The sequence below is a fragment of the Diceros bicornis genome, chromosome 12, assembly GCF_020826845.1.
Source record: "Diceros bicornis minor isolate mBicDic1 chromosome 12, mDicBic1.mat.cur, whole genome shotgun sequence".
Lineage (NCBI taxonomy): Eukaryota > Metazoa > Chordata > Mammalia > Perissodactyla > Rhinocerotidae > Diceros > Diceros bicornis.
The window spans coordinates 29,377,885-29,400,843 of NC_080751.1; the positions used below are offsets into that span (position 1 = coordinate 29,377,885).

The window sequence follows — 22,959 nt, forward strand, 5'->3', positions numbered from 1 at the left end:
TATTTATACTTCAGATTACATATAGACTATCAATAATTAAAATATATAAGAACTCTATAGGTGATATCCAGAAGCTTACTATATTTGAGTGAATATTCTGATATTAATAATAATTATGAATAGCATGCCTTCATTGTATGTAATACTGATATTGTTACAGTGATTAGATGTGATGCTAACCTATAAGATTACACATTTAATATGCCCAGATACAGGCTGCCAGTCACAATGCTGAAGGAGACATGTAATGATTGAGCATCAAAAGATAAAATCAAAGCCAAATGGCAGATTGGGCAGAATATTATGGATGCAGTCAAATTTCAATAAATGACCAAGTCAAAATGAACCATATTTTTATCTATATTTGTCATTTATCTTTTGTATTTTATGTATTACTTGCTCATTCCTGTTCTCTCTTTTTTAGGGGCTGCTCATTTTTAACTGACAGGTATAAGTACCATGGAAGAGTTACATCCATTGTGGAAAATATTTTAATCTTTTAGGAGATTATCTAAGAAATAAGCAGCAAGATTTACTCAAATTCTTATTTAAATTTTTCTTCGTTGAATGAAAATTGATTTTATATATTGAAAAAACTTGTGGACATGTCCTCTGCTAAGCACAGATTTCCTCCAATTTTTAAACCTCTATTGAATATTTTGCAGTGTGTAGTCTCTTTAAAGTTTATTTTACCTTCTTAAATGAATTAACCATAGCCTTGGTCGGCTGGCTTAATAAGAAAATAATTTTGAGTCAATTAACTGTATAATTCTTCCTAAAAGTTCATACTAATGAGGGTAAGACAAGATATGTTTTGTACATTTTAACTTAGACTAACTTTAGTCACTACTCCAATTATACTTCATAATTCATCAAATCCCAATTTTTGCGTATGTGCGAAGTAAAAACTGTGTGGAACTATCTTACTATCACAAATATCTATATAAATTAATTTTCAACTCCTCCTTAGTTGGAGCTATAGTTTCCATTAAAAAAAAGTATATCTCTAACATAAACACCATATCATATAAGCCCACAAAACCTAGAGGTGACAAAAAAAAAAAGGATAAAGAATATACACACACACGATCTTTTCTGTCCAGTTTCTTCTCCTATCTTTAAAAAGTGTTTCTCTGTTCTAACACACTAGCTAACGTCAATCAAAATATTTCTTCTACAACTTCATATGGTTTTATTGCCTATTCCCATCTGATTCAATATTGACCTTGAAAAATTTTATAAGAAAACTGTATAAGGCTAAACTACATAACTATCAAATTAAATAGAAGACGGCAATCCACTGTAAAAGACTGCTTATGTTCAAAGTATGTCTATTCATTTTTCATTGCTTTTGCATGGAAAGAGAACAAAAATATCCCTGATATCTATGTCTGTATCATCTATATCGATATTATCTATCTATATGTATGTATATACATGTATGTCTATATAAACATTATACATAATGTATAATAGATATGTAGATATAATGTATACAGAGATATGTATGTATGTATATAGATAGATATAGGTATAAATATGAAAATAATTATAATTTTTGGTGTTCTGCCCATTTATTAATCATTTTTAGCCTCTTTCAAAAATTAAGAATTAGCTTTCCTCTCCAGGCTTCCTTTGTTGGCTATTAAACCATTGAGTCCATGAGAGTTTATGAACCTAAGGAAAACATAATTGGGAAGGAAAGTACACTTTACAATTATTCAGAAAAAGAAATACATTGAAGATTCTGAAGTCTTTATACCTTTGTGTTTAGGCCATTTATATTATACTGTGTTTTATTCATTCTGAGGAGTATTTTTTTTAAATCTCTGAATCAGTTTGCATTTTGCAATCCTTTTTGGTCAAGTGGCAATTCTGACTTGCCTGCACACAACGTTAAAACTTGTAGATGTGTGCCAGTGGATTGGAAGAAAATCTTGAAGCTAGTTGAAGTAAGGCTGCATTGTAAATGTTTTTGATGACAGAAAGGACAATATTTTTGATAAAACGTGCACGTCTGTGACTGAGTTGTAAAGTGGTTCAGAAAAATTGTATGTTGAAAGTGAAGATGTTTTAGTAATAACTAGTTTAAAATTTTCTTTTATGTATGCACAAGAGTAATATATGATAAAAATCTAAATGTAAATAAGTCTAGAAGAACTCTTTAAATGTGTATAAACCAAAAATACTAAATGTGATGAAAGCCTTGTACCAACGTTAAGTTGGCAGTATATTTTCATCATTTATAAATAGTGTTGCATCTATTTACATCTAATTACAATTAATGGAATCTTAGATTTAATGAAATATAGTATTAATAGCTCTTATTTATTTTTTTATTTTTATTTATATTTTTAAAGTTTGTTCTTTTATTCAACTATTTTATCTAAAAGCCCTGTTTTTTTCCCAGATTTATTGGGGTATAATTGACAAATAAAATTGTAAGATATTTAAAGTATACATCACGATGATTTGATATACATATACATCTTGACAAAGATTTCTTCCATCTAGTTAATTAACACATCCAGCACCTCACATATTTACCTTTTTTTGGTCAGTACATTTAAGTTCTAATCTGTTAGCAAGTTTCAAATTATAGTGCACAGTCTTATCAACTATATTAACAGTCCTTATTTAAATGAAGGAATTGATGCCCAGCATGGTTGAGTAACTTGCTTCAAGCCACAAAGCTGGTAAGTTGGTATATTCGTTTCTAATTGCTGCTGTAACAATTCACTACAAACTTAGTGGCTTGAAACAACACAAATTTGTCATCTTACAGATAAGATTATTTTACAGGTAAGATTATTATCTTACAGATAAGATTATATTACAAGTAATATTATCTCAGTAAGTCAGAAGTCCAAAACGGATCTCACTGGGCTAAAAGCAAGGCGTCCACAGGGCTGCTTTTCTTTCTAGCGGCTCTAGGGGGAGAAGCCATTTTCTTGCCTTCCCCAGCTTCTATGGGCATCCATATTCCTCGGCTCCCTTCCATCTTCAAAGCCTACAATGGCTCATTGAGTCTTTCTCACATCACATCATTCTGACACTAACTCTTCAGATTCCCTTTTTCACTTCTGAGGACCCCATTATTACATGGGGCCAACCCAGATAACCCAGGCTAATCTCCCTATCATAAAGTAAAATTATTAGCAACCTTAATTCCATCTGCTATCTTAATTCTCCTTTGACATGTAACATAACATAGTCACAGGTTCTGGGGATTAGGACATGGACATCTTTGGGGGACCATTATTGTCTCTACTACTGGTCATGAAGGAGGATTTAGACTTGATGGCTTTGTCTGACTACAAAGCTGATGCTCTTTTTCACCATGCTATATTATTCATTAAAGATTTCAATGGGTGAAGATGTACTTTGGGAATGCGAATGTTATATCACTCTGGGATGAACAGAGCGTGGCCAGTTACTTACAATAAGTTTGAGCAGGAATAAATGGTGAGAGACCTGGCAGTATTTCTGTTAACTGATTATGGACTTCAAGGATAACAGAGCTGTAGGCCTTGACCATAGAATATTAGTTTCTTCTGGCACAGCATACAGAGTGTCAGGTAAAAGCAGAATGCAATTCAGGCAACCAATTGGCAATGGGAAGGAGAGTGATAGAGGGATTTTCCAGAAGATAAGTTGGGCTTGAGAACAACAGCTGAAAACATATGTGCTTAGAAGTATAGGCAGGTAAACAAGACTCCCACCACCTTTGTAACTGGGCTCCAGCAACCTGCTGGGATATAGGGCAGGTTCTGATCCAAAGGCCTTGAAAGAACAACAGATTTTAGTTCTGAAAAGAGTCATGAGTACTAGGGAAATAATGGAATCAGACCTCAGAAACAGTAACCAAGGGGGAAAAGTAAATGAGAGCTAGCAGAATTATGAAATGGATTTTGTCATGGGACTGGGACTTGAATTTGAGAAAAGAAGCCAGTTGTCAGAATTAAGATACACATTAGAGTCAGATGATCTGTAAGAATGATGATGCTCATTGAAGCTATGGAGCAAGGACTGTTAAATTCTTCCTGATTCACATCAGGACTGGCCTTGGGAGTTGAGCTGTGTTTGAGTGCAGAGGGAGGGGTAAGCCTAGAGGTTTAGCTGTGGGGAGCAAGAAGGATGCTGATGCTAGGACTAAATCAATCTTTCTCTCTCCCTCTACCTCTGCTTTCTCTTATTCTCTCTGCCTTCTTTAATCTTGTTGTATCTTGCTTCGATTCTAGGCTCTCTGAAATTCATTCCACAAATGCTAGCTGAATATCTACTTTGTCCAAGTATTCTATTAGTTGGTGGGAATATAACAATGAATAAAATGTAGTCCTACCAGTTGTAAAATATCATTGCTTGTCATTTGGCTTCTCTGTTCCTTCATGTACATAAGGCAACCATTGCAATTAGCTTTTCAGAGAGTCCATCAACTGCTTACTGCTCTTTTCAATTCTTTCACATCTATATTATAGTAGGTGCCCTTTGAATTAAAAGTAGCTATCATTTTGCTTTTTTTACAGAACAAGTAATAGTAGAGAAAAAAATGAGAACTCACTCTCCTGCACTCAAGGGGCAAAAATCTTTTCTTTGTTACTTGATTTCCATCTCATTTATGTGAAAATTCATACACAAACACACACACACACACAGACTTGGTTGGATGTGATAGCATTTTAGAAAGCATTAAAACAAGGATTTAAAAAAATCCAGATAAAGTAAATTATGATCCTGAAAAAAGTAACAAAAATGTATATGAATCTTTTTTAAAAATTTAAGCATTCAAATTAAGTGCAGATTAAAAACGAGGACTGAGATTATTTAAAATTTAGAGTATGGGCAAAAGATCTGAACAAACATGTAACAAAAGAAGATATCAAAAAGACAAATAAACATGGTAAAGGGTGATTAACTTATTAGCTTTCAGAGAAATGCAAGTTAAACAGGACCTAGACTTCATTGCATAGCCACCAGATTAAAAAATAAAACAGAAAATGGTAAGCATTATTGTAGATCTAGAGCAACTGAATCCTTATACATTGCTAGCATGTGTGTAAATCAGTACATCCACTTTGCAAATTATTTGACCAAATATTGTGGATGGGAGCTGAAACCAACCATAGAAGACATGGAGCTCAGATTACTGTGGAGGATGTAGCCCTGGCATAGAGAGATAGGCATTATATATTTTAGAGTCTTACGTTGCAATGGCTAATTTAAAAAATGATTATTAAAACAACAAAGAGGGCCAGCCCTGGTGGGCTGGTGATTAAGTTTGGCACACTCCACTTCGGTGGCGCAGGTTTGTTTCCCAGGTGCAGACCTACACCACTCGTCAGTCAGTGGCCATGCTGTGGTGGCAGCTCACATACAAAATAGAGAAAGACTGGCAACAGATGTTAGCTCAGGGCGAATCCTCCTTAGCAAAAAGAGGAAGATTAGCCAAAGATGTTAGCTCAGTGCGAATCTTCCTCAGCAAAAACAAAAAAGAAAAGATAAATTTAGATCTTTGCAAATTATCAAATACAAGGGAACTCCTATAAGACTATAAGCAGATTTTTCAGCAGAAACCTTGCAGGACAAAGGGAGTGAGACAATATATTCAAAGTGCTAAAAGTGCTGAGAGGGAAAAACACACTGCCAATGAAGAATATTATATCTGGCAAAACCATCCTTCAAAAATGAAGTGAAAATAAAAACTTTCTCAGAGAAAAGCTGAGGGAGTTAATCACCCTTGGACCTGCCTTACAGAAAATGCTAAAGGGAAGTTAAAACAAAAAGATGCTAAATAGTAACATAAAAGCATATGAAAGCATAAAACTTGCTAGCAAATATATAGACAAACACAGAATATTGTACTACTGAAACTGTGGTACATAAATCACTTTTAATTCTGGTATAGAAGTTGAGACAAAAGTATAAAAAATAACTATAACTATAAAACATATTAATAGATACACACTCTAAAAAGATATAATTTGTGACATTAATAACAAAGTTCAGGGGAGGAGAATTAAAAGTATAGAGTATTTGTATATGATTAAAGTTAAGTTATCACCTTAAAATAGGTTGTTATAACTTAAGATATTTTATGTAAGCCTCATGCTAACCAAAAAGAAATTACCAATAGAAGATACACAAAAGAAAATGAAAAAAGAATCAAAGATGTCACTAGGAAAAAATCAATAAAACACAAAGGAAGACAGTAAGAGAGAAAAAGAGGGGCAAGAAAGCTACAAGAATGACAGAAAACAATTAACAAAATGGCAATAATAAATCCCGTCCTTTCAATAATTACCTGTAAAGGGATTAAACTTCCCAATCAACACACATAGAATGCCTAAATGGATATAAAAAACAAGATTCTGTCCTGTCTACAAGACTCACTTTAGATTTAAGGACACACATGGCTGAAAGTAAAAGGATGGAAAAAGACATTCCATGCAAATGGTAACTAAAAGAGAGCACGGATGGCTATACTTATATCAGACACAATAGATTTTAAGTCAAAAACTGTCAGGAGAGACAAAGGACATTATATAATGACAAAAGGGTCAATCCATCAGGAAGATATAACGATTATAAGAATATGTGCACCCAACATCAGAGCACTCATATATAACAAACAATGACAGAACTGAAGGGAGAAATAGACAGCAATATAACAATAATAGGAGACTTTAATATCCCACTTTCCATAATATATAGAACATCCAAACAGAAGATCAATGAGGAAAAACAGGACTTGAATAACACTATATACCAAATGGACTCAGTAGAAATATGCAGAAATTCCATGCAGCATCAACAGAATATACATTCTTCTCAAGCATACATGAATCATTCTGCAGGATAGATGGCATGTTAGGTCACAAAACAAGTCTTAACAAATTTAAGAAGATTGAAATCATACCAACTATCTTTTCTGATCTCAATGGAGTGCAACTAAAAATTAATAGCAGAAGGAAAGCTATAAAATTCACAAATATGTGGAAATAAAACAACACACCTTTGAACAACCAGCGTGTCAAAGAAGAAATCAAAAGGGAAATTATAAAATATCTTGATACAAATGAAAACAAAAAGCAATATAACAAACTTATGAGATGCAGCAAAAGCAGTACTAAGAGGGAAGTTTAAAGCAATAAACACCTACATTAAAAAAGAAGATCTCAAATAAACAATCTAACGTGATACTTCAAGGAACTAGAAAAAGAAGGACAAATAAGTCCAAAGTTAGCAGAAGGAAGGAAATAATTAAGATTAGAACAGAAATAAATAAAGTAAGAGAATTAAAAAAGAACAGAAAAAAATCAACAAAACTAAGAATTGGTTTTAGAAAAAAATTGACAAACTTTTGACTCAATTAACTAAGAAAAAAACAGAGAAAACTCAAATAAATAAAATCATAAGCAAAAGAGGAAACATTACTACTGATGCCACAGGAATTAAAGGGATTATAAGAGACTACTGTGAACAATTATTCATCAACAAATTGGATAACCTAGATGAAATGGATAAATTCCTAGAAACATATAACATACTAAGACTAAATTATGAAGAAATAGAAAATCTGAACAGACTTATAACTAGTAAGGAGATGGAATCATTAATCAAAAACCTCCCGACAAAGAAAAGCCCAGGACCAGAAACATCACTGGTGAATTATACCAAACGTTTAAAAAACAAGTAATGCTAATCCTTCTCAAACTCTTCCAGAAAAATTAAGAGGAGAGAACACTTCCAAACTTATTTTGTAAAGCCAGTCTTACTGTAATACCAAAGTCCAAAAAAGACACTAGAATATAGATGCAAAAATCTTCAATAAGATACTAGTAAACTGAATTCAGCAGCACATTAAAAGAATCTAAGACCATGACCAAGTGAGATTTATCCCAGGAATGCAAGGATGGTTCAACATATGAAAATCAAATAATATGGTATACCATATTAACAGAACAAAGGATAAAAATCACATGATCAACCCAATAGATGTAGAAAAAGCATTTGACAAAATTTTACAGCCTTTCATGATAAAAACACTTAAAGTAGGAATAAAAGGAAATTACCTCAACATAATAAAGACCATATATTAAAAGACCACAGCTAGCATCATACTCATTGGCAAAAAACTGAAAGTGTTTCTCCGAGATCAGGAGCAACGCAAGGATGCCCACTCTTGCCTCTTCTATTCCACATAGTACTGAAAGTCCTAGCTGGCAGTTGGGCAAGAAAAAGAAATAAAAATCAGAAATAAAGAAGTAAAATTATCTCTGTTCACAGATGACATGATCTTATGTTTTGAAAATTCTCAAGATTCCATATAAAACTGTTAAAACTAATAAATGAATTCAGTTAATTTGCAGGATGCAAAATTGACATACAAAAATCAGTTGCATTTCTATACACTAACAATGAACAATCTGAAGAGGAAATTAAGAAAATGATCCCATTTACAATAACATCAAAAAGAATAAAATACTTAGTAATAGTCCTAACAAAGGAGGCGAAAGCCTTGTACAGTGAAAACTACAAAATATTGGTGAAAGAAATTAAAGAAGACACGAATAAATGGAAAGATATCCTGTATTCCTGGATCAGAAGACTTAATATTGTTAAAATGTCCATACTGCCCAAAGTGATCCTACAGATTCAATGCAATACCTATCAAAATCACAGTAGTATTTTTACATATATAGAAAAAACAACCCTAAAATTCATATGGAACCACAAAGGACGGTGAATAGCCAAAAACAATCTTGATAAAGAAGAACAGAGCTGGAGGCCTCACACTTCCTGATTTCAAAAAGTATTATAAACCTACCATAATCAAAACAGAGTGGTATTGGCATAAAGACAGACAAATAGACTAATGGAACAGAGTAGAGATCCCAGAAATAAACCCACACACAAACAGTCAAATGGTGTTCTATAAGGATGTCAAGACTACACAATGGGAAAAGGATAGTCTCTTCAACAAACGATGTTGAGAGAATTGGATATCTGTGTGCAAATGAATGAAATTGGATCATTATCTTACACTGTACACTAAAATCAACTCAAAATGGATTAAAGGCTTAAATGTAAGATCTGAAACTGCAAAACTCCTAGAAAACAACCTAGGGAAAGTCTTCAAAATATTTGTCTTGGCAAAAGATGATTTCTTGGATATGACCCCAAAAGCACAAGCAACAAAAGCAAAAATAGACAAGCAGGACTATGTGAAACTAAAAACCTTCTGCAAGGCAAAGGAAACAATGAACAGAATGAAAAGGAAACCTATGGAATGGGAGAAAATATTTGCAAACCATGTATCTGATAAGGAGTTAATACTCAAGGAAATCCTACAACTCAATAGCAAAAAAACAAATAACCTGATTAAAAAATAAGCAAAGGACTTGAAGAGGTATTTCTCCAAAAAGACAAACAAATTGTCAACAGGTAAATGAAAAGATGTTCAACATCACTAATCATCAGGGAAAGGCAAATCAAAATCTCAATGACCCATCATCTCACACCTGTTAGGATGGCAATTATAAAAAGAAAAATACAGAAAATAAGTGTTACTGAGGATGTGGAGAAATTGGAAGACTTGTGCACTGTTGGTGGGAATATAAAATGGTGCAGACACTATGGAAAGCAGTGTGAAGTTTCCTCAAAAAGTTAAAAATAGAACTACCATATGATTCAGCAGTCCTAGTTCTGGGTATTTATCCAAAATAGCTGAAATTGGGACCTCAAAGAAATATTTGACTCACATGTTAATTGCAGCATTACTTACAATAGCCAAGAGATGGAATAGCCTAAATGTCCATGGATGAATGAATGGATAAAGAAAATGTGGTATTTACATACACTAGAATATTATTTAGCCATGAGAAAGAAGGAAATCCTGTCATATGCTACAACATGGGGACATCATGCTAAGTGAAATTAAACAGTCACCAAAGGGCAAATACTGGATGATTCCACTTATATGAGACATCTAAAGTAGCCAGAGTCATAGAAACAGGAAGTAGAATGGTGGTTGCCAGAGGCTTGAGGGAGGGTGAAATGTGGACTTGCTGTTCAATAGATACTGAGTTTCATTCACACAAGATGAAAAACTTCTTGAGATCTGCCGTACAACGTTGTGTACTGTTATAGTTAACAATACTGTACACTTAAAATTTAAGATAGTATATCTCATGTCTTGTGGTTTACATGTTTTTGTAACCAAAATTTTTTTAAAAAGTGAAAAAGTCGATAAAAGCAGTTTAGAAGAAGGAGGAGGAGGAGGAAGAGGAGGGGGGGGAGAGGGAGAAGGAAGAGGATGATCCCTAGGGCTGGAATTCATCATAGTGTTCGCGGAGTTACTGGTATTAGAGCTGCCCATTTCCGAAAGGAAAAGTAAATGGAGAGTAGGGGAAATTGGGAGAAAGATGTCTGTAAATGTTAAAAATAAACAGAACTGGAATTATGTAAGCTATGAATGGGGAAAGCTAGTATAAAAGTTTTGTGTAGTTTACTAGTAAATAAGGTTAAAGAGAAAGGTTAAAGCCAGATTGTAAAGCTCCTAAATAGTTTGAATTTTATTCTGAACAAAAAAGAGAGGCCTTTGAAAGGGTTTCAGAGCAAGAGGTGAATATATATTTGCCTTAATATATAAGATTTTTATGATATATGATATATACATGTATATATAAGTGAATTTATATGAATGAAAAAATATACACAGGGGCTGGCCTGGTGACGTAGTGGTTAAGTTCACACGCTCTGCTTCGGCGGCCTGGGGTTCGCAGGTTCAAATCCTGGGTGTGGACATACGCACCGCTTATCAAGCCACGCTGTGGCGGTGTCCCATATCAAGTAGTGGAAGATGGGCACGGATGTTAGCCCAGAGCCAATCTTCCTCAGCAAAAAGAGGAGGATTGGCAACAGATGTTAGCTCAGGGCTAATCTTCCTCACACACACACACAAATATATATATACACACACGTATTTGCTTTAATACAAATGTATCTTACAAAAGATTACCCTTAAATGAGGAAAAGGGTAGAGGCATCAGGAAACACCAACAGTTTTTCCTAATGAAAATGCTGCACTGAACTCTATTTGAGATATGCTTGTAGGAGCCAAGCCACCAGGCACTATAGGTACCAAGTACTTTATTCTAGTAAGTGCTTTTTGAAGTAGTTGGTTGTTAGGAAAAGATAAGGACGTAAAGCAGAGATAAAAGTACACTATTACTAAACATGTCTTCTTTTGGCATTCCTTGCAAGAGAGAACAAATGTAAATTGTTTACATACCAGATTCTATGAGATATTTATGACTCTAGCTTTTAAAGGTTTTAATATACATTTTGCTTAGAAAACTGCACGTGTGGAAAGTTTATCCAAATGTGTTTGAGAAACAATAAGATGAAGCCCAATGCTAATATGACATGGAAACATGAATATAGTTTTGTTTGCATCTCTCCTTTGGGCAACATTTTACATCCAAAGATATTCTGGGGACTAAATGTAGATACTCACAAGGAGATAGATAGACGTGCTACAAGGGCATTGCTGGCAGTATAAGAATGTCCTCTGAGGCGTGAGAGACTCATGGACTTGCAGCTTGTTTCAGGAAGCCAAAGAAACAAATCTCAGAGTAATGATTCAAAGACTAGTTTCCAAAGACTGTGTTGAGCAATCTTAACACAGCATTTCAGAAACAGGCACCAGAATGTATTAATAAAATTTCAGATTTTATTTTCTCTTTTAAAGGGTTCTCTTCATATTATTTAAGTTTGGAAAGATTATCTCAGCTGATCTACTTTCTTGAGGCCTCTTTCAATATCCTGTCTCAACTCTAGAAGTTTGAGAGGAAAACCTTCATGAGCAGACCTTTTTTTTTTTAACATTTTATTTTGAAATAATTTTAGACCTACAGAAAAGTTGCAAACATAGTGAAAGGAATTCCTATATATTCTTCACTCAGCTTTCCCTAATGTTAACACCTTAAAAACCATTATAAAACTGTCTAAAGGAAAAAATTAACTTTGATACAATACTATTAAATAATCTACTGACCTAATTTGAATTTTGCTAGTTTTCCCACTGTTGCCCTTTTTCTGATTCAGGATCCAATCCTGGATCTGAGACTCCATTTGGTTGTCGTGCTCCCTTACTTTCCTTCAGTCTAGGACAGTTCCTCATTTCCTCATTCTTTCTTTGTCTTTCTTGACTTTGGCACTTTTGAAGACACCAGGCCAGCTATTTGTAGAATGCCCTCAATTTGGGTTTGTGTAATGTTTTTTCAGCAAGCCTTGCTGGTCTAATGGTTACGATTTGTCGCTGTCACCACTAGGGAACCACACCACCTGTCTGTCAGTTGTCGTACTGCAGCAGCTGCATGTTGCTGTGATGCTGAAAGTTATGCCGCCGGTATTTCAAATAGTCACTGATGGTGGACAGGTTTCAGCGGAGATTCCAGACTAAGATTAGGAAGAAGGACCTGGCTACTCACTCCCAAAAAAACTGACCATGAACCCCCTATGAATAGCAGTGGAGCACTGTCTGAAGGATCACCAGGAGGTGAGAGGATGGTGCAGAAATACACAAAAGGGCAGGGTTTGCTTTGTTGTCACAGGGTCACCAGGCGTCGAAATTGACTAGACGGCACAAACAACAAGTATTGTCTCATGATTAGATTGAGGTTATGCATTTTTGTCAAGAATACCACAGGAATTGTATGCCCTTCTCAGTGCATCATGTCAGGAAGCACCTGAGGTCAGTATGTCTCACTGCTGGTAATGTTAACTTTGATCACATGGCTAATGTGATGTCAACCAGTTTTCCTCACTGTAAAATTATGATTTTTCTTTTTATAATTAACAAGGCTCTCACGACGAAATACTTTGACTATCCAAATATCCTGTTTCACGTCATACTCTTATCTGCTAATTTTAGCATCCATAAATGGTTCTTGCCTGCTACAACAATTATTGTGGTATTTGTCTAACGGTAAATTTCTATTTTGTTTATTTTTCCTACATTTGTGAACTGGAATTTTCCTGTAAGTGAAGAGCCATTTCTTCTCCTGCATTTATGTAACTATTTATTTATTCATTCATTCATGGATCGGTATGGATCCACGTGTATTTATTTTATTCTATTTCTTGTAATACAACATTATCACTGTTTATTTTGTTGCTCAATTTGTGCCAGCTTTGGCAATTGGCAGCTCCTTTGAGTTGGCTCCTCTGTTCTTTCAATATGCTCCCATTTCTTTCTGTGTTTTTTTACTTATTGGCAACTCAAGATGTTCCAGGGTCATGTTGTACATTTCTGTGCCCTAGCTCTGACATCAGCCGTTTTCCAGGGAGACCTAGTTCCTTTTATTGGAGAGTAGTGTTGAAAAGACAAGGTCTGGGCTAAGCAGTCCTTTTAGAGATTTTATTGCTGAGAGTTCAAGTCAAAAACATGTGGTACTTGATGTGAGTCATCTTTAGAGTAATACTTTCCAGAATGAAAATCTCAGAAATCTTACAGAAGCACTAAATGAGTGTGTGAATGTTGCTCAGGGTGAGAAATTTGCAGCAGCAAATAAAACATTACCCTCAAATAGGTGGTAGAAATTCATTATGGGAACTATTTAACTTTATTTGTAGAAAGAAAAAATATATTCACTGCACTTCTGATGTATCAGAGGATAGCAGATGAGGTAAGACCTAAAAGAGGGCACATTCGTACATTACAAATTAATTATGGGGTTGCTGTGACAATGTAAGGGACTCCATTAGTTACTAAAAGTTCAGAGTTCTCATCCTTTTAGTGAGAAAATAGAGAACATGATATTATTGTGAATATAATGCTAATACCAAAGGTTTTTGACATCTGAGTTCCTACTAAAATCCGAGTTGATGAACTTAAAATGATGAATGTTATATTTTTTTACACCAATAAACTGAGAAAAAAAACTTCATCCATCACTTGAATTTAGCCAAGTCACAAGATTATGGCAATATTTTGCAATTCAATATTAATTAGCACACAATCTGTGTGGGAGATTTCAAACGCGGAGCCAGGGTACATGCACAATTCTACCAAACTGACAATGAGACTTGTCAATCTCCAGCTATAAATCAAGTTAACGTGTTTCTCTTTATATTACCTCCCCGTCGATGATGGATATTAACATGTAAAATTCAAATAAAGATTGGAAAAGAAAGTACAAAAAATATTTTTTAAAATACGAGGTTGAAATGAGATGACTTCAGGCATATTCTGCTTAAAAATAGCTATACCACGTGCATAATTTTTCTTAGAAAATCTTTTGTCAAATTCAACGACTTCGTTTTAAAATCTCTTTAGGTTGTTAAATCTGAGGAATTCTAACTTTAAGAATTCAGTAGTTTGTGTAACTGTAAGAATTGCATAACTTGAATCATTATGATTTCTATTTCACATACCAGAATGTAAGAATTGAAACTGGTATGGGAAGAGAAAAAAGAATGTTGATAATTTCATGGTATGATTTAAGAACTTGGACCTTTGGCAAATAGGAAACTGAGTATGATCTCACACCCTGTTACTCCAACTAGTCATTTACATCTATCCTCTTCTCTCCTGTCCAACCCTGGGGAGTGGTTTTGTGGGTCAGGTGTGGTGCAGGTGATTGGGCTTCTTCTACTGATGACCCCCAACTCTGTGACTCAGGACTGAATCATACATGGGGGTATATTCTTAGAAATCATTTAGTCCAGTGTTTTATTCTACGTGCCTATGAAAGTAGTAGAGTGAACTATTTGCAATATTTTTTTTAAACAATTTAAATTACGCACTTCTCGATATAATGCTATATGAGGTCGCTGATTGTCAATTTTTTCTTTATTTTGGTCAGAATTTAAATCAACTCACAGAGAACATTGGAATCTCTTTTTGAAATTTTCTATGACTTTAATTAATATAGAAAACAAACAGGAAATAGAACATTACCACTTAATGGCAACTTCTTATTACCCAACAATTTTAAAACATGAATCTTTTGTAGAAATAATAAAAAATGGCCTTGGTACTACTCACATGTACCCCAAAATACACAAACATTTAAAACCAATCAGAATGTGGTGGTGAGAATCAAACATGGAGTACAAACACTAACAAATGAACCTAACTGTCTCACAAATGAATAATATATCCATGCTGAATGGAGTGAGGAAGTCAAGAACTAACATACTGACTGTGGAAAACAGTATCTTGATTGAATACCGTGAGGCTAAAGATAAAAATGAACTCTAGTCATTACAAGTGTTTTTCATAGGGGTATGATTTAGCAATTCTGAAACTATTTTATGTGTATCCTCAAATTGAAAAAATAAGAAAATACAGTGTAGATATAATGAGAGCCAGCTTTCTCACTTTTGGGGAAAGAATTTATAAATAAGTAGGAAGAAGGCTAGAATGAACCATGTTGTGTCAGTTTTGAATTAGAGATAGTATAAATTCATGGTTTTTGATAGATAAACAGAAAAATAGATGTGGGAGGTGTGTGTATGTGTCTGTAGGCGTGCACACTTGAGCTCATGTAGGGGTTAGTACACAAACATATATTCCCACCTCTGTCTGTTGGCATGGCCTAGAAGCCATGACATACCAGTAGCAATGAGCACGCCTAAGCCCCAGATCTGAGTTTATAAACACCATTCTCCAATAAAAAGAACTAGGACTCCTTGAAGAACTGCTTGGTGCCAGAATTGTGGCAGGAAAATATGAGGAGTCTGAAATTTCTTCTAGTCCCAGAAAGTAAGAAAAATTTTAAAAGAAAAGAAAGAAACAATGGAAGAGCCAACCTGAAGGAGCCCCTAATGGACAAAGCTGAAACAAGTTTTTCAATAGCATAAATAATGATAGCATTGGAATATAACTCATAGAATAAAATAAATATTCATGAACCCTTACTGGTGTACATAAATAATCAGATTAATGAATAAATAGGGGGGAAAGGACAGGTCTTCCTTACAGTAGAATTCCAATGAATACATATAGAAGGAATGAGGGAAATAAAGGATCATCACTAGTCAATCACTACAGTAATAATTGTGGCAGAAAAGATCCACCAATGGATACTAAAATCAGGAAAAGGTTTGAGGAGAAAAAGATTTCCATGCCTCAAGTTATGTCCCCCAAGATACTTATGAACTGCAAATGTGAAGACAGTGACTTGATAGTGGAGAAATACAGCAGACACCATCTTAACCAAATAATCAAGGTAAACATCACCAGGAATAGGACATATCAATATCATGAACCCCTTGATGTGAGGCACCTAGAAGGGTACAACATTATTTTTGTGGTATTTTTGACAAAAATGCATAACCTTAATCTAAACATGAGAAAACATCAGATGATCCCAAATTTAGGCTCATTCTACAAAATTACTGGGTCAATACTTTTCAAAAATGTCATAGTAATGAAAGGCAAGGAAAGACTGAGGATCTGCTACAGCCAGCATAACAACTAAATCTAATGTGGGACACTGTGTAGAATCTTGTGGAAAAAATGACATTAGTGGAATATTGGTGAGATTCAAATAAAGTCTGTGGTTTAGTTAATAATATTGTACCAATGTTAATTTTCTGTTCTTGATAATTTTACTATGATTATGTAAGATGTTAACACTAGAGGAAGCAACATGAGAGATAGAAGGAAATTCTTTGTACTATTCCTGAACATTTATGTAAATCAAAAATTAGATTTTAAAAAGTGTTTGAATAAATTTTAAAAAGCGACTTTGTAGTAAAAACTCAGGGACCATGATATGTTCAACTTTCTCATTTTGCACATTAGAGGCCCCCAAATATTAAAGGACTTACCCACAACATACAGTTCAGTCAAGATGAGATCTTAGAGTGTTGCCACGTGTCCTAAATACTTCTTTCCTGTGACCCAAAGTGTGAAAATGGAGCTTCATTCCTCAGAAATTGTAACTGCTGGTCATCCTCTTTGAATTAGACCTTCCCCAGTTTCAGCTTCCTCAGTGTTTGTACAGTGTGAAGATGAGTGCCAAAATTGCTTTGCCTATCTCTTGTCCTTACACTGAATAAATATAGCCGTGACAAAAATGCTCTATCTCAAGTAGTCTTGTTTGTCTATATTGAAGAATTACTAAAGTTACTAGACACTACCAATTTAAGAAAGAAAATCAAAATTTGTAAAAAGATATATTTAGTTATATTTATTCACATTAAAAAGGTATTCAACTTTTAACATGTGAGTATCAAGCCCCCTTAATTAATTTGGAAAAAAATGTTTGATTCACAAAATAGTAAGTAATACATGCTAGGAAACCAACTATTTCAAAAATGAAGACAGGTTTTATATTTGCACTTTTCTTTGATTCCAGGACATCAGTTATGACTTAAAGAACTTTTCGTTTGTTTTTAGAACAGAGGCAAGAACTATTTAACCTATAAAGCTGTCTTAATCCCTTATTCATTAACTGTCCGGGTTAGCACTCAGTGAATGAACATTATCTTTAGGGCAGACAGTGATTTTCTGAAATTTCTTTATTGAAAGGTACTGTTCTTCACATGTGCCTTCAAAGTAGAAATCAACAAAAAAATTAAAATATAAAAAAATGTTAACAGTGGAAGCAAGAAAAAATGATCAGCTCCCACTTGGATTCTTGTTATTTATAGATACAGGTTGTTGGGCATGTATGTCCAAGCTGCAAGTCTGTGAAGGTTGGTTAGCACCAGAACTACTCTTGAGAGTTACTTATATGGTATTAATTGAGTTAGGTTGGGCAGAGCTGTCTGTTCCTATATATTTCCACTGCTGAATTGCCGGTCACCTGAGATTTCAGCATTAGTGTTTTGGAGATCATACATATCTATGATGAGAGGAGGGAAACTTGCCTGAGAGCCTTGGGTTCTGGGTTGTGGAGTGTTTGACCAATAATTATTTTTGCTGCGTTAGACGTGGCACTTGATATCTCTTGTTCTCCATTTCCCTCCTGAAAACTTTTCTTCAAGCTGTATCATTTCTACCCCTAGTACTAGAGAAGATGCTGCTAAAGTTCCGGAACCTCTGTGCCTGGACCTTGCATGACTCTGTCTATCATGGAGTTACCTTTCTGTCTTCCCTGCCGTGGATGTAATTTGTATGCCAAATTTGAAACCAGTTTTAAATATTTGTATGGATTCTTAAATGCACCGAACACGGAACGAGACTTTGTGGCAAAACTGCACAGATTTGTCTGAGATACTAAATATAACCTCTATTTTATGTGCTTTACAGTTTATAAAACATTTTACACACATCACTTAATCTTCTAAACAGCCCTAAGAAATAGATATTATGATGATTTTATGGAAGTTGAAGCTGAAGATCAGAAAATGGATGCCCAGGCTCATCCATTAGTTAGTGAGGGCTCGCACTCATCCAGCTATTCTACTTCCCGTTCTATCATACTGTCTTACGGACACACCAACTAGCATAAGTTATTTGAAAGACAGAAAGCCCTGGAATCACATATTGGCTCTTAGGTCTTTTCCAATATCTGTGCTTACTAATAAGTGAGTGAAAGGAAAAGAGGGAGACAGATATGATTTGACATTTTATTTTGTTTTACCCTGTGCAAATGATGCTTTTTTTGGCTACTTCTCTCTATTATCTCTTCACTGTATTTACACGAAACTAACAGTGGTCGGTTGAGAAATTCTTTTATACGAAAACCTCTCTTGACTTTGAGGTATAAAAGAGGATGGCTTTGAACGAACACACTTGAAAGTGAGCACTGCGTTATATGGGACTTGAAATGCATCAAACCTGAAGTGCCTTGCTTCTGAGCCGGTTCATGAAAGGACCTGAGAAGGCTGAATGAGTCATGTACATGATCGAAATTGAATCTGAAGAATAACTGTACAAAGTTCTCATTGACTGCCACATTTCTAAAGTTAGAAAAAATGAAAAATGTAATTGTACACAGAGTCTCATCCTGAAATCCTAGAAAACGACAATTCTTAGGAGGTTTGGGGGCGGCAAAGGAGGAAGATGCATATAAGGAACAAAGAAAATCAAAGTAAAAATACTTAGAGCTGAGAATATATTAATTTTAGGTAAGAAAATACATCTTTACTCAGGGACTTAGCATTAATAAGGCTTATTAGTCAAATTAAAAACCTTCGGTTTTGGAATCACAATCACATACATATGGGACAAATCCTAGCTCACGGTTCTGGGCAGTTCTTTAATGACTCTAAGCATCAATTTCTTTATCTACCCAGTGGGAATATGAGTTTATTAGAAATGATATTTTGAAGGTTAGGGGAAAGGTATGTAAAGGAACTAGTACATTGTTCTGCTAAATCTTTTATTTTTAAGTGAAAAAATGTTACCAACGTTCTTACTAACAAAACTAGATTATCTATATAGGCTATACATGTATATACACTACTTTAAGTATGACATCTGTGATACAAAAGAAAGAAAGGTTTGTTCAGGAAAAATGGTAAAATAGATAACATACACCTTTATTACCTCTCATCCTACACTACTACTTTCCCTTTTTACTGTCCTTTTTAACCACCACATGCCTAGCACAGAGTTTGAGTAATGACCGCCTCGCCCCATCCTGACATCATGCACTTATCAACCTATTGACCTTGGGCAAGTGTCACAACCAGGGGACTCCAGGACCCTGACCAAAGCTAAGACCAAAATCCATTCTGATTTATTAGTATCTGTGCAATACTGGTGATTCAGTACGATTAATAACACCTCCAGAACCAAGCACTCTCATTCATTCTTTGTAAATGTTTAGGACATATCTGTAAACATGTACAAGACGGTAACAGTGGTTACTTCTAGGGACGGAAATTGGATGAAGAAAGGAGTAGGGGGAATTTCTTTTCACCAATATATGATTTAGTTAAGTCTGAAGTTTGTACCAGGAGTATGTATTGCCTCATCATAACAGTGATTATTTTTTTCTTAAATTGAGTAAGCTTATTATAAACATAGATCTCATATATAGATCTGGGGAATCTATAAAATAATTAATAGAAATAAGTATTTCTATAATTCACCTTAGAGAAGTAGGGTAAAGGAATCAACGGCCTCCTATCTGCAATATTTGTTTTGCATTGATGTCTGAGCTGAAAGCTTCCCTTTCAATTTAGTACAAATTAATATTTGAAAGCATTTTGTAAAATCTTTATTTTTTCATTTTTAATTATCTGTAATAATTCTGAGAGGCAATTACCTTTATTACTCCATTTTACAGATAGGTATACTGGACTACATATATACTAATTAACTTTTTCAAAATCACACAGTAAATAAAAGAAATGAGATTCAAACTTTTAAAACTTTTTTTCTTTTACGCTTATTATTTTTAAATGGTCTTTATTTTTCAGAACAGTTTTAAGTTTATAGCAAAATTGAGCGGAAGGTGTGGAGATTTCCCATATGCCTTGTCCCCACACGTGCATAACTTCCTCCATTATCAACACCTCTCACCAGAATGGTACATTTCTTATAACTGATGAACCCACATTGACACAGCATAATTACTCAAAGTCCATAGTTTACGTTAGGATTCACTCTTGGTGTTGTGCATTGTATGGGTTTTGACAAATATATAATGACATATATCTACCATTATGATATTATACAGAATATCATGCCCTAAAAATCCTCTGTCCTTCACCTATTCATCCCTCCCTTCCCCATAAGCCCTGGGAACCACTGATATTTTTAGTCTCCATAGTTTTGTCTTTTTCTGAATGTCATATACATAGTTACAATCATACAGTATGTAACCTTTTCTGATTGGCTTCTTTTACTTAGTAATATACATTTAAGTTTCCTCCATGTCTTTTAATGACTTGATAGCTCATTTCTTTTTAGCACTGAATAATATTCCATTGTCTAGATGTACCACGGTTTATTTATCCATTCACATACGGAAGGACATCTTGGTTTCTTCCAAGTTTCTGGCAATTATGAAGAAAGCTGCTGTAAACATCCACATGCAGGTTTTTGTGTGGATATACGTTTTCAATTCTTTGGGGTAAATATCAAAGAGTAGAATCACTAGATCTTTGTAAGAGTGATAAGAGTATATGTTTGGTTTCATAAGAAACCACCAAACTGTCTTCCAAAGTGACGGTACCATTTTGCATTCCCACCAGCAGTGAATGAGAATTCCTGATGCTCTGCACTTTATCAGCATTTGGTCTTGTCATTGTTCTGGATTTTAGCCATTCTGATAGGTGTGTAGTGGTATCTCACTATTGTTTTAATTTGCATTTCCTTAATGACATATAATGTGAAGCATCTTTTCACATGTTTATTTGCCATCTGTAACTTTTTGGCCACAAATATACGCACATTTTAAAACAATATGTGCTGGCAGGTGGGGGGGGTCAACTCCCAGAATTAGAAGTGAGCGGCTGGCTAGCATCCGGGTGCTAAGAGGCTGTGTGCAGAGCAGGCTGAAGATGGATGCCAGAAACTTGGATCTCAGCTGAAGGACAGCGTTCCAGTTACTGAACTTTCAGCAAGTGGACGTTTTGCAAGTCATGACAATTTGCAGAAAGACTTTTCTTATGTGAAAAATAAACTTTTGCCCAGTCATCCTCTTGAATTATTAGGAAAAATTTTTCAGCTTGTTATGTATGAATTGTATCTCCCAAATTCATATGTGGAAGCCCTAACTCCCAATGTGACTATATTTGGAGATAGGGCCTTTAAGGAGGTAATTAGGGTTAAATGAGGTCATAAAGGTTCCTTCCTAATCCAATGACTGATGACCTTATAAGAAGAGGAAGAGACACCAGAGATTTGCATGTGCAAAGGCCATGTGAGGACACAGGGAGAAGGCAGCCAAGGACAGAGATCTTAGAAGAAACCAATCCTGCCAGCCTTGTGATTTCGGACTTCTAGCCTTCATAATGTGGGAAAATAAATTTCGGTTGTTTAAGCCACCCAGTGGGTGGTGTTTTGTTATGGCAGTGCTAGCTGATTAATATATAGATCAACCAAAACATAAAATGAATTTATCCACATTAAGCAACATCCGGGGTCTATTTGCTATACTAAAATTACAAATGGAATTCAAGGCAGTGCTGCATGTTCAGTATCTTCCATATTTGCCTAGCTCAAATCTTCCACAGGCTATTTTGAGCAGTAATGATGAAACTATCGGTTTTTAAGATATTTTTAATGATCCATCACAAAATAAAATAATAGGAGAACCCCACTTGGTGGACTATAAACTTGATTTACTATAATACAGTTGAGCTGTTAATGAAAATAGAGGAACTGCATCTTGTTTATGGTTGTCTTTTTACTATAATTTGGTGTACAAAACATTAAAAGTATTGACACATGGGAATTATTGGCAAAAATATATAAATTCTACTGCTGGGAAAATAACATCTCTACCAACAAAATGCACACTAAAAGCATGAAGCCTCAAGTGTGACATTTTGTTTTATTTAAAATGATCAGAACACTTAGCAAATGGCCTGACAACTAAAGGAACACAATTGGGTTTTCTTATCTTAAAAATATTTATATATTTTATATTATGTTGCTTTCTTGTATATTTATTTTTAATTTTTTCCTGTAAAAAAGATTGAACCATATGTAGAAATACAAAGAAGAGCATAATAAATCCTTCACCAGTACCCATCATCAACAATTATCAACACCTGGCCATCTTGTGTTCTTTATACTCCTACCTACCTCCCCTTCTCATATCATATCTGAGCAAATCTAAGATATTGTATTATTTCATCTGTAAATATTTCAGTTAGGGATTCCATGTATTTCATATTTACATTTCTCTGTAGGATAATAGCCCTCTTTTTAAAGATTACCATGATATTGTTATTATTCCAAAAATTTAACGATAAATCCTTAGTCTCAGAAAAAATCCAATCGCTGTTCAAATTTTTCCAATTTTCTCATAAATGCCACAA

At 34.5% G+C, this 22,959-nt stretch overlaps 1 pseudogene; it reads left to right on the plus strand.

The window, feature by feature from the left end:
* Positions 1-22,266, plus strand: part of LOC131412287 (proteasome maturation protein-like) — a 120,815-nt pseudogene extending 98,549 nt beyond the window's left edge.
* Positions 22,267-22,959: the final 693 nt, after the last annotated feature.